General features: G+C 42.0%; 1 long non-coding RNA gene across 1 annotated transcript; it reads left to right on the forward strand.

Moving 5' to 3' along the window:
- The first annotated feature begins 3,627 nt into the window (after positions 1 to 3,627).
- Positions 3,628 to 11,241, forward strand: LOC129051658 (uncharacterized). Its single transcript, XR_008516083.2, has 3 exons — positions 3,628 to 3,762; positions 5,141 to 5,243; positions 10,574 to 11,241. It is a non-coding gene; the product is annotated as an uncharacterized LOC129051658 (long non-coding RNA).
- Positions 11,242 to 13,328: the final 2,087 nt, after the last annotated feature.

The following is a 13,328-nucleotide window of genomic DNA, read 5'->3' on the forward strand; positions in this document are numbered from 1 at the left end:
AAAAAAATTAGCCGGGCATAGTGGTGGGCGCCTGTAGTCCCAGCTACTCGGGAGGCTGAGGCAGGAGAATCGCTTGAACCCGGGAGGCGGAGCTTGCAGTGAGCTGAGATCACGCCACTGCACTCCAGCCTGGGTGACAGAGTGAGACTCCATCTCAAAACAAACAAACAAACAAATAAACAAAAAAGAAAAATAAAAGGATATAAAAAGGTAGGTTACAACCTAGTTGGGAAAAGAAAGGTATGCAAACACATGCCATGTAGTGTGATACATTCTATCATCGAGGTGTAAAATCAGATTCTTCTGGCCAGGCACAGTGGCTCATTCCTGTAATCCCACCACTTTGGGAGGCTGGAGCGGGCGGATAGCTTGAGCCCAGGAATTCAAGACCAGCCTAGACAACATGGTGAAACCCTGTCTCTACAAAAAATGCAAAAAAAAAAAAAAAAATTGCCAGGCATGGTGGTGAGCGCCTGTAGTCTAAGCTACCGGGGAGCCTCAGGTACGAGGATTACCTGAGCCTGGGAGGTTGAGGCTGCAGTGATCCGTGATGGCACAACTGCACTCCAGCCTGCGCAACAGAGCAAGACCCTGTCTCAAAAAATAAATAAATAATAAATAAATAAAACAAAAAAGCAAATGAAGGATGAGGGATCAGTGAATTGGAGGCAGTTCATGGAAATTATTTTCTGAGTCTTGAACATTTGCCAGATGAGCCATAGGCAGGGCAGGAATGGGGACTAGAGCCAGAAACAGGTTGACAGAGACAAATCTATTGTCAATAGATTTGTTTTGTTAAAGCCAAGGGCAAGATAGCCAGAGTTGAGGCTGAGAGAGAATCAGGCCACAACCGTGCCTGTCCTTCCCTCTACGCCACACAAAGGACTTTGGACTTTTTCTGTAGCTGAGAACTTTCAGGCTGTGGAGTCATAGAATAAGATGTGCATGAACTTACTTCACAGATGGGATGAACACGTGCGTGGAGGGGAGTTGGTGGTCAAATGGGATGCAGATACATATGGAAGGTGAGAGAAAAGAATAAATGAGGATTCTGACTTCAGCAAATGAAAAGAGGATGGGAATATTAACCAGAATACAGAATCCAGAAAGTAGTGGTTTTATGGGAAATACATGATTAGAATTTCAGTTTTGTTTTGAGTATATGAAATTTCAAGTGTTTGGTGAACCTGCAAGTAGAAATTCCAGGGGAATTCTGGTTGGAATAGCATTGTGAGTTCACGAGTTCATGCAATGCACTCCCCCTTTCCGCCTGAAATACACAACATGACGGGGAAAATATACTGAGAAAAACTGAAAAGACATTTCCATCTCAGAAGGAAGGTGACTCACGCCTATAATCCCAGCACTTTGGGAGGCCGAGGTGGGCGGATCACGAGGTCAGGAGATCGAGACCATCCTGGCTAACACGGTGAAACCCTGTCTCTACTAAAAATACAAACAATTAGCCGGGTGTGGTGGCAGGTGCCTGTAGTCCCAGCTACTCAGGAGACTGAGGCAGGAGAATGGACCTGAACCCGGGAGGCGGAGCTTGCAGTGAGCCGAGATTGTGCCCCTGTACTCCAGCCTGGGCAACAGAGTGAGACTCTGTCTCAAAAGAAAAAAAGCAAGGTGAACAGAGCATTGGACTACATACAGAAGAGAAAGACAAGCAAGACTGAAGCTGTGGCCTGCTAGGCCCAGGTGTGGAACTAGGTGGACATGGAGTTGGTGTCCTGTGGGGTGATGAGGACTAAAAGAACCCTAGGCAAGGCAGAAACTAAGTGAGCCAAGCTGACCCTTACTCCTGCATCAATGGAAACTGAGAAGAGCTTCAAGCTTCAACCACCTGCCACCTGGGCCTCCACCTATGTGAGCTTCATACCTAGAGAGAGAGAAAGATACAAACACAGCTCACACCCAGTACCTGGGCCAACACACACTCTGGCTGGAGGACTATTCCCTCTATAACCGGGGATAGGACGTGAAGAATCCACGTAAGACTTAGCTCTGGACACAAGGCCCAGGAGGCCTGCAGGAAGGTTTCTGAAATGTACTAACAGGCAGTAATAAGCACAGAGAAGAAGAGGAAACAAACAAAAACTCTCACATTCAAAATAAACCTGCAAACCAAATATCTCAAAACATGAAGGAAACTAAAGTATAAGGCATTAGTCGGCTATGGCCACAACAACGCTGTGTAACAAAATTCAGAAGCTTCAACTGTTATAACTGTTTACTCTCAGGAACATGGGGCTGCTGGCAGGCTGTCACTTTGCTGGGTTTGGCTGGACTCCAGGCTTTAGCAGCCAGCCTCTGGGCTGTAGGCCCCAGGCCCCAGGTTGGCTTCAATTCTGTCCCATGGGTGTCTGTCTCATCCCTCTGGGACCAAATGCTACTAGGCCATGTGGTCTGCTTCACATTTCTCATTCGGGGGCGCAGGCTCGGGGGACGGCACTTGTTCATATTCCCCTCGTGACAGATCATCAGAGAACAGGAGGGAGAGCCCAACAGCAAGGCATATTTCACGTCGCTCCAAATATGCCTGTGAGACAGAAGAAAACCAAGCTGTTTCCTCCTCTCTACTCTCACACAGTCACTCAACACTTTTGACACCAGATATGTGGGGGATTTTCCTCACACACCAAGCAATCAATTCTTCAGCAGATTCTCCAGCGGACACTAGCTAGGTGTCCTCTAATTCAATTCAACTCTGACATTTTCTACCAAGATAGCATTAGATCCCATGGGTTGGGGACTCAGTCCCGCAGGACTGCTCCCGACTTCAGAAGCCCCAGACGTAGCCAGTGCTTCTGACCCACAGGCTATAAATCAGGGTTCCCGTGCCCTCTTCCTCAGGTTTGATTAATTTGCTAGAGCTGCTCACAGAATTCGGGGAAACACTTTACTCACACTTACCAGTTTATTGTAAAGAATAGGACAAGGCTACAGATAACAACCAGATGTAAGAGATTCACAGGGCAAGGCATGTGAGTAGGAGCCCGGAGCTTCCATCCCCTCTCCAGGGCACTGCCCTGCAGGAACCTCCAAATGTTCAGCTATCTGGAACCTCCCCCATCACCCATCCCCAACCCACCCGCTTTTTGGGTTTTTATGGAAGTGTCATCACCTAGGCACAATTGCTTAAATCATTGGCCACTGGTGATCAACTTAACCTTCAGCCCCTCTCCCCTGCCCAGAGATTGGGAGTAGGGCTCAATGTCACAACCCTCTAATCCTGTCTTGGTCTTTCTGGTGACCAGCCCCTGTCCTGAAGCTACCCAGGGGCCCCCAGCCACCAGTCATCTCATTCACATACAAAAGATATTTATCACTCCGGAGATTCCAGGGATTTTAGCAGCTGTATGCTAGGAAACAGGATGAAGACCAAATGTGTATTTCACAATATCATGATGGCCAAAGCAAGTAATATGGACAAGCCCAAAGCCAAGAAGCTTTTAGTCGGGAGGCTGAGGCAGGAGAATGGCGTGAACCCGGGAGGCGGAGCCTGCAGTGAGCCAAGATCGCGCCTCTGCACTCCAGCCTGGGTGACAAAGCAAGACTCTGTCTCAAAAAAAAAAAAAAAAAAAAAAGAAACACATCCTTAGGAGATTTTGTCATTGTGAGGTCATCATAGACTGTACTTACACAATTCTAGATGGTATAGCCTACTACACACAGAGGCTATACGGTATAGCTTATAGTTCCCAGGTTACAAACCTGCACAGCATGTTACTGTACTGAATAGGCAATTGTAACACAGTGGTAAGTATTTGTATCTAAATATATCTAAAGACAGAAAAAGTTAAAACTATATAGAAGTATATATTTTTATACTTTCATACAATATAAAAGATTTTTAAAAAATGGTACACCTGAATAGGTTACTTAACATGAGTAAAGCTTGCAGGACTGGAAGTGGCTCTGGGTGAGTTTACTATAACTGTTTATAAAACTTTTTAATTGTTTTTAACTTTTTGACTCTTGTCAATCACTTGGCTTAAAACATAAATCTTGTACAGCTGTACATAAATATTTTCTTTCTTTATATCCCTATTCTATAAGCCTTTTTATATTTTTAAATTTTTATTTTGTTTACTTTTTAAACTTTTTTGTTAAAAACAAAGACATACACACAGTCACTCAATACTTTTGACACCAGCTGTCAAAAGTGTAGCCTAGGCCTACACAGGGTCAGGATCATCAATATTGTCTTCCATCTCCACATCTTGTCCCACTGTAAGGTCTGACTCATATCAGACTTTTCTTCAGCAACAATACATGTCAGAAGCTAAATTTGTTGCGAGGTAATAACTGGCAACTTAAAATTCTACACTTTGATAAGTGGAGACAGCAAATATCTAGCTTTTTTGCTTCTCTAGTGGGAGGAAGCATCTGCCTCTCATCAATACTCCTGTGATGGGAAATTACCAAAACATAGTAGGGGGATTCAGATGGTAGACATGCCGCTTGCCCGGTGCAGTAAAACCAGATATTCACACTGAGGCTGTGCAGCGGTAGAAGGAAAGGCATTTATCTGCAGGGCTCTAAGCAAGGAGGACCAAGCAGCTAATGCTCAAATCCTGACATTCCTGATGGCTTGCAGGTCAGGGTTTTTAAAGGCAGGGGTAAATTTCAGGAAAACAGCAGTTACAGACAAAATCATACATCAGTACATGGAGGCTACACTTTGGTTTTGGCTTGAAAGGGCAGGATATCTTGAAGTATGGACTTACAGGTCATAGATTCAAAGAGAGGTGACGTTTTATGCAAAAATTTAGGGTCAGCAGAAAAGAATGTTAGCTCTGGCTAATGGGTGTGACTCCCTCTAAACCTCTCGGGAAAAATTTAGAACAAAGAATGGTGGTTGGAGTTCAGTCCTCAGTTTCCCCTTATCCGAGGTCTCTGTGCCAGCAGATCCATTGGGTGGGGGTCTGGGTTTCTGTAAACAGCTCAGGGACATATGTTAAGATAAAATGTTATTTTAGTTTCTATGGGGGAACCAACCATATCCTGACTCTAACTTCCTTGGCTATTGTTTTAGGCTACTATTCTTCTTGCTTATCAAGTTGTTTACTTCTCAAGGCTAGCTAGGTGCCTGGAATTTCCCTTCAAGGAACTCAAGATTTTCCTTTATTTCCAGGCTTGGGGTCCGCAATCCCCTAAAAATGGGATTCCTGCTCCATCTCATATACTCCAAAACAAAACAAATATCTACCACAATCCTTTGCTCCATCAACAAAAAAGTAAGAAAATTTACTCTTCCGTATAAGTTAGCATTCATCTAAAACAAACAAAGCAAAACCCTAGAGCAACACAGTGAAACCAAATAAAGAAGGAAGAAAATAATAAAGATAAGAGCAGAAATAAAAGAGAAAAACAAAACAAAATAAAAATACTATAGAGATGAGCAGGGCTGAAGGTGTTTCTTTGAAATGGCAAACCTCTAGCAGATGAAGTCAAATAATATCAGAAATAAGAAATATAAATACAGACACAGATGAAGTTTTAAAAAAAATCAGAAGTGGGTACTGTGAACTTCATGCCAGTAAATTTGAAAAACTGGATGAAGGGGCATGGTTTTGAAATATCTAGTTAGCAATTGGATATTTGTGTCTGGAGCTCGGAAAAGTCCAGACAGGAAACAAAGGTGACCAGAAACGGACAGTTATTCATTCAGGTCTGGGAGGCAGAAGTGATGGCAGGGTACGTAGGAGTGTCACTATTTTGAAGCAAGGCAGATAAAGAAAAGCCAGGAGTGAAAACCCAAAATAAACAATCACAGAGTTCGTGGAGAAATCAGAGAAACGCGATGACCCCTAACAGAGGGAGGGGAGAGAAGAAGCTGAGTGGTCAACAGGGAGACGTTAAATGAGGCAAGGGAGGAGTGCAAAGTGCCTGCGGGACTGGGCGGTTCGACGGCCACGAATGACCTTCGGTAGAGCAGGGTCAGCGCCACCGTGTGGCAGCAGACGCATGGCCGAAGTCTGAGGAGGGGTCAGGAGGTCTGAAAGTGCACACTGCAAGTGTAGACTACTACAGGAGCTAGGCGCTGACGAACAGGAAAGAGGGTAGGAAGTAAGAGAAGAATCTCCAGGGAAAGAGAGGGGGACAATAATAGACGGGGATGGCGTGTGAGCAGGGAGAGGCGGGGGTTGAGCAGAGAGCTGGAGGGGAGCCTTGAATGGCAGACAAATGCCTCTTCCTATGAAAATAAGGGGAACTGGTGAGGCCAGGAGCTGAGAGAGGACTTTGCAGAGAGTGTGGAGTAGAGGCAGAGTGCAGGAACTTGCAGGGATTCCTGCTAGATAATTTCTGTTTTCTTCTTCTTCTTTTTTTTTTTTTTTTTTGTGTGTGTGTGAGACGGAGTCTCCCCGTCTCCCAGTCTGGAGTGTAGTGGCGCCATCTCGACTCACTGCAACCTCCGCCTCCTGAGTTCAAGCGATTCTCCCGCCTCAGCCTCCCAAGTAGCTGGGGTTACAGGCGCCCGTCACCACGCCCGGCTAATTTTTGTATTTTTAGTAGAGACGGGGTTTCACCATGTTGGCCAGGCTGGTCTCAAACTCCTGACCTCAGGTGATCTGCCCACCTTGTCCTCCCAAAGTGCTGTGGTTACAGGCGTGAGCCACCGCGCCCAGCAGATAACTTCTACTTTCGCAGGGGAAGAAATGAGATCATTTGCGGAGAGTATGAGGGTGGGGGTCGAGCAGAGCCCTCCATAATTCTGGAACACACTCTGGGCTGACCATTTCCCCGGCAACCACTCCTAGACCAGGATTATTGAAGGACTGTTAGACCCCAGCTGACTCTGGAGGCTGCAGAGCTAGCTATGATCTGTGCTGGGACTAAAACCTGGGTTCTGACTTCTGGGTACGTTCCTTACAGCTCCTTAAAATCTAGGAATCTAAAGTTTTATAAAGATTTCACTAGCAGGGTCGGGCATGGTGGCTCATGCCTATAATCCCAGCACTTTGGGAGGCAGAGGCGAGTAGATCGCTTGAGCCCAGGAGTTCGAGACCAGCCTGGCCAGCATGGTGAAACCCTGTCTCTACTGAAAATACAAAAATTAGCCAGGCGTGGTGGTGGGAGCCTGTAATCCCAGCTACACGGGAGGCTGAGGCAAGAGAATCGCTTGAACGCGGGAGGCAAAAGTTGCAGTGAGCTGAAATCACACCACTGCACTCCAGCCTGGGCAACAGAGCGAGACTCTGTCTCAAAAAACAAAACAACAACAACAAAAACAAAAAAAAACAAAAAAAAATTCGTTAGCCACACTTTCTCCAAAGGAGATATTAAGTAGAATGTAAGAATGATCTTTCGGCTATCCATATTTTTCTATTCCTGCGATTTATAAATCATAAATTTAATTATAAAATTTACATTCCTTCTTTTCAGTCTCAAGTTTTTCATTCTGCTGAATAGTGTATAAAAATGCAATTGTTAGAAAATCATATTCAATTTGAAATGGACTTGTTCTAGACACAATAGTAATCTTAATGGAGCTTTATTCTCGGTTTATCATGGCTTTAGAAAAGGTGTGGGACCCATCTGGGCTGCAGCTTCCATTATATGGAATACTAAATATAGTCATCATCCTTCGCTGTCCAGAGTGGATTGGTTCCAGGACACCACCTTATCATGGATACCAAAATCCATGATGCTCAAGTCTGTTATATAAAATTGTTTAGTAAAGTATCCTCCTCTAAGCTTCATTTATATTTATTTATTTATTTTTATTTGAGACAGGGTCTTGCTCTGTCACCCAGGCTGGAGTGCAGTGGCGCAATGTTGGCTCACTGCAACCTCCGCCTTCTGGGCTTAGGCAATCCTCCTGCCTCAGCCTCATGAGTAATTGGACTACAGGTGCACACTATATACTTTAAATCATCTCTAGATTACTTATAATTCCTTAGACAATGTAAATGCTATGTAAATAGTTGTTATACTGTCTTGTTTCGAGAACAATAAGAACAAAAAAGTCTGAACAAATTTAGTACATTCAAAACCTTCTTTTTTTAAAAAAAATTTTTGATCTGTGATTGGTTGAATCCATGAATGTGGAACCCACGGATATGGAGGCCAACTGTATTTTTATTGTATGTGATTGCAAAACAACAACTTTAAAAGTTTATAAAGCAGGCCAGGCGCAATGGCTCATGCCTGTAATCCCAGCACTTTGGGAGGCCAAGGCGGGCAGATCACGAGGTCAGGAGTTCGAGACCAGCCTGATCAATATGGTGAAACCCTGTCTCTACTAAAAACACAAAAATGTGCTGGGCTTGGTGGTGCGTGCCTGTAATCTCAGCTACTCAGGAGGCTGAGGCAGAAGAATCACTTGAACATGGGAGGCGGAGATTGCAGTGAGCCAAGATCACGCCACTGCACTCCAGCCTGGGTGACAGAGCAAAAAAAAAAAAAAAAAAAAAAAGTTTATAAAGCAAATAAACTTAATAGGTGATGTGAAAATTCACTACAGCATAGGAACAATCAACAATGAATACCTCTGAAATTTAGCAAAAAGTCTGCAAAATAAAAGATCATATTTAATAGATCATCTGTACTTCTAGTGCTCTTTATTTTTAATCTTTTAGAATATTGATATCTTATGTGCTAAGAAAGCACACTCAAGAAAAATTTAAACTCAAAGTATATTGTATTATCTCAATGAAAGATATAGATAACTAAAATGGAAAGAAGTATTGAATCTTGACCTTGAATAAAAAATGTAGTGTAAGTTATTTATAGGAGTCAAAAACTCTAATGAAAACTGCTAGTTATTTACAAGAAATAAGGAGTAAAGTAAAATTCTGCCAGTCTTCAAAGACTGTAATATCAACAGATACTACCACATAGGAATGAAACCATACTGTGAAACCTCACCAATCTTGATATACTTATTTGGAATTTGTGACAATTTTGACAAAAGTTTAGCAAAAGCTTACCTTTTCACTCTTATTAATCAAATTATAGAATAAACAATATTCATAAAGTTAATGTTTAAATTACTTTAGAGTACAAATTATGTTCAAATATCTTGAGCATACCATACTTAGTAACAATTTACAAGTGAATTATAAATATTTTAATCTATCCCTTAAATTAGTTCTCTTTAGGAGATCTACTATTTTTGTACTTGTTTGTTCTTAAAAATAAAACTGTTTCTTTAAAGATATCACATCATTTAGAGTTTAATTTTACTAGGCTCTTCCCTACCTAACCAAATTGTTATTTCGTATAAAAAAATTGGACAAAATTATTTTGCTTTTGTTCAGTTGTTCTCCTGTTTTACTTTAAAAAACAAAATACAAAAATGGCCAGTCAAGGTGGCTTATGTCTGTAAGCCCAGCACTTTGGGAGACTCTGGGAGGACCATTTGAGGCCAAGAGTTCAAGACCAGGGCAACATAGTGAGACTCCTTCTCTACTAAAAAAGAAATTTTAAATTAGCCAGCCATGTTGGTACATCCCTGTAGTTCTAAGTACTTTAGAGGCTTAGGCAGGAGGATCCCTTGAACCCAGGAGTCTGAGGCTGCAGCGAGCTGTGATAGAACCACTGCACTCCAGCCTGGGTGACAGAGCAAGACCCTGTGTCAAAAATAAAATGTAAATTTAAAAAAATTAAAAATAGAAAAAATAAGTTATGATAAAAATAGGTGCAATTTATTGAGCTTCTATTAAGTTACAGGCAATGTATGAGGCATTTTAAAACATTATCTCTAATCCCCCACCCCAGTTATTGCAAAATAGATATTATTGTCCTTATTTCTCAGATGAGGAAATTAATACTTAAAGAAGTAATTTCCCTGAGGTCCCAAATATTTTCTGAATCTGATAAATAAGATAATCCATATGAAGGGTCTAAAACATAGAAAGTACTCAATAAATGTCTACTGTTATTACTATTAAAAAGAGGCTCTTGGCCGGGCACGGTGGCTCACACCTGTAATCCCAGCACTTTGGGAGGCTGAGGTGGGCGTATCACGAGGTCAGGAGATCGAGACCAGCTTGGCCAGCATGGTGAAACCCCATCTCTACTAATAATACAAAAATTAGCCAGGCATGGTGGTGCACACCTGTAATCCCAGCTACTCGGGAGGCTGAGGCAGGAGAATCACTTGAATCGGGGAGGTGGAGGTTGCAGTGAGCCGAGATCGCGCCATCGTACTCCAGCCTGGGTGACGAGCGAAACTCCATCTCCAAAATAATAATAATAATAATAAATCTCTTGTTAAAGGTAGGTGAGAATTCAAGGACATAAAAAATAGCCCCTCTGTCTTTTGGGTCTGTTTCAGTTGCATATGAATATTCATTCATTTAACAAACATTTACCAAATGTTTCCTATGAACCGGGAATGTTGCCACGAATATATGAACAAAGATGTATTAGCTAGTCCAATATTTTAAAAAGTGATCAGCCAAGTATCTCTCTCTCTCTCTCTTAAATATTTCTAAATTTCCAAATTTCACATTTTCTACGTGTTTATTCTGCACTCAAATGGTGTTTATATATTTTTCATGTTAGAGGTTTTGAGCTGTGAAAGACTTTGGAAATTAGCCCCAAATCTTTCATTTTACAGGTGATAATAGTTAAGCCTAGAGCCATGAGAGGCCTGTGCTCCATGGGACAGAAAGCTAAGAGCGGAACAGGGCCCACTGTTGGATGCTACTGATCACCAGACGGTGGCCTTTATACACATCAACTTGCTTCATCTCTACCAGAACAAATGAATGACAAAACCAGATGAAAGACGAAGCCAAAGTAAATCGCTTCTCATCTATGTCACTGCAAAAGATATAGTAACAGCAAATACAAGCTCTAAAAACTTTGTTTGTAAAAGGTTTGGTAAAACTGTTTCTTTAAAGATATTCCATCATTTGGACTTTAATTTTGCTAGGCTCTTCCCTACCCCACCAAATTGTTATTTCATATAAAATAATTGGACAAGGCCGGGCGCAGTGGCTCACGCCTGTAATCCCAGCACTTTGGGAGGCTAAGGCAGGCGGATCACCTGAGGTCGGGAGTTCAAGACCAGCCTGACCAACATGGAGAAAACCCACTTCTACTAAAAATACAAAATTAGTCGGGCGTGGTGACACACTTGTAATACCAGCTACTTGGGAGGCTGAGGCAGGAGAATTGCTGGAACCTGGGAGGTGGAGGTTTCGGAGAGCCAAGATCGCTCCATTGCCCTCCAGCCTGGGTAACAAGAGTAAAACTCCTTCTCAGATAAATAAATAAATAAATAATTGGACAAAGTTATCTGACCTTTGTTCAATTGACTTTCTGTTTTACCTTAAAAAATAGAAATTAATTAATTAATTGTGATAAAAATAGCTGCATATTATTGAGCTTTTTTGTATTGGTCAATAGCCTGAAATGTCCATATGTGATACAGCTGAAGCCTAATAGGAAAACAATTACTAACATTTCGGAGTTGGAACAGACCTACTGGTTGTGACTCCAGTATTTGTACATCATGATGAGGAAATTGTGGCCAGAGATATTAAAAGACTTGTCCAAGTCTCCAAACTAAGACTCAAGGGCCATATTCCATTTTCCTCGGCCCATGGCTTTCCACTGAACTTCAAAAGAGGCTCCAGTACCAGTCCTAAGAATCATCAGTGGCCTTAGAACAGTCTGGAGGAATTACTTCAGACTGAACTGGGACACAGCAAATGGAATAAAATATTGGCTCTTAGGACAAACAGAGAAAGCAGCTCTCAATCACAGCCCTCTTTCAAAAACCTTAAGTTTAAAAACTAAAGAAATAGATACATGAAGTAGCCAAAGAGCCATAAGCTTTTAAAAACTTAGAAGCCATTTCTTTATTTCAAAAAGTTTTTCAGACAGTTCTCAAGCATAATCACATCTCAGAGGTTGTAGACATTGCACCTGGTACCCATCTCAACATCATTAATCTCTTTCCTGGATATATACATATATATATATACATACACACACACATATATATACACACACATATACATATACATATATATACACACATATATATACACACACACATATATATATACGTATACATCTATATATAACATTTTAGTGGATGCGACTAACAGCACCATGGCTACTCTGCCACACAAGGTTTATTCTTTTTCAAGTATGGAAGAGAATATCAAGTGACTGATTACCAAGCTGTAGAAGCCAATATCCTTTTCAAAAAACAAGATCACTCTCTTGCCATACTCAAAGACTTGACTTTCAGAGAATGGTGTATCATCCATTGGTGGTTAAAAATTGTGACAGAACCTTTCAGTCAGTCACAACAAAATTTCCTAAGGGATGTCCCACACATTTTGCTACTGTTGCCCAGGCTGGAGTGCAGTGGCGCAATCACAGCTCACTGAAGGCTTGGACCATGTGGGCTCAGCTGATCCTCCCTCTTTAGTCTCCTGTGTAGCTGGGACTACAGGCAGGTGCACGCCACCACGCCTGGCTAATTTTTTGCATTCTTTGTAGAGATGGGATTTCACCATGTTGCTCAGGCTAGTCTCAAACTCTTGAGCTCAAGGGATCTGCCTGTCCTGGCCCGAAGTCCTGGGATTACAGATGTGAGCCACTAAGCTTTGCCACATTTTGCTACTCTTGCTCTGCATTTTTAATGCACTTCCCTCCATTGTTAATTCATTTCCCTGTATTCAATCTTTGATTGAATGTTAATCGTTAGAAGCTATTGTTATGAAGATAAAGAAGACATGGTCCTTCTCTTAGGAAGCTCTTAGTCTATTGTGATGATTCTCCAAATTTAGTGAGCATGAAAATCATCTGAAGAGTGATATAAAACAGATCTGCACTTTATAAAATCACCCCGGGTCATTCTGATACAGGTGGTTCCCAGGCTCCATTTCTAAACCACTGGTCTGGAGGAGAGAAAGCATTTCCCTTGATCATTGGAATTCTAACCATCCTTCAGGGCCAGTCCCAGTGGAACTTTCCATGTTGACTTAGTCATCACCCATTTTCTTTCCTTCTCTAGCACTTAATCTGCGTCTTTCTCAGAACATTGAACACCCCTTTCCCAGTTTCTATCTTGTACTGTAGGTCCTTTCTAGAATGCCCTGTCTAAGCTACTGGTCTTCTGGATAGGGAATCTAGACTGTGTCTCATCCGACTTTGCATTCTCTGCAGCATGTGGCACAGTGCCCACATATAGTTATTATGTAAGTCATGCTTGTTGAATGAAGGGATCTGTTTCTAAATGGAGAGTTGTATTTTTAAAGTGGACATGTGATACATAATAATGTTTTGTGATCCTAAATGTCTCAAAATGGAGTCACTTATGACAAGTAACTCAACCCACAGTAAAATTGCCG

This window comes from Pongo abelii, chromosome 17 (assembly GCF_028885655.2).
Source record: "Pongo abelii isolate AG06213 chromosome 17, NHGRI_mPonAbe1-v2.0_pri, whole genome shotgun sequence".
Lineage (NCBI taxonomy): Eukaryota > Metazoa > Chordata > Mammalia > Primates > Hominidae > Pongo > Pongo abelii.